Raw genomic sequence first — 370 nt, forward strand, 5'->3', positions numbered from 1 at the left:
CACGCAGGGGGGTAAAACCACATCACAGAGGGAGACCCGGATTCCCACAAGAACAAACACCTAAGCGCCCAACATGATGCACTTTCCAACTAGTAATTGAAAATCCATAGCTTGACATAAACCCCCGGGAAGCACGCGTTATCCAGGTTTCATTTTCCGATAGTGTTCTCAGCCACATCGGATATCGGCGACACCTAACCGATACCTCCGCGTCCCATTGTGTGTCTCGCAGTACCCACCGGGGGAATAAGTACAGCGAAGACTCGACCCTCCTTTTTGCACGCCGGCTGAAGGTCACTCAGCGTGTGTGGGTGTGGGAGGGAGGGTGTAGAAGGGAAAATGTTTGTGGGTGTATGGGTGTGTATGGAGG

The sequence above is a fragment of the Penaeus monodon genome, chromosome 31 (genome assembly GCF_015228065.2).
Source record: "Penaeus monodon isolate SGIC_2016 chromosome 31, NSTDA_Pmon_1, whole genome shotgun sequence".
NCBI lineage: Eukaryota > Metazoa > Arthropoda > Malacostraca > Decapoda > Penaeidae > Penaeus > Penaeus monodon.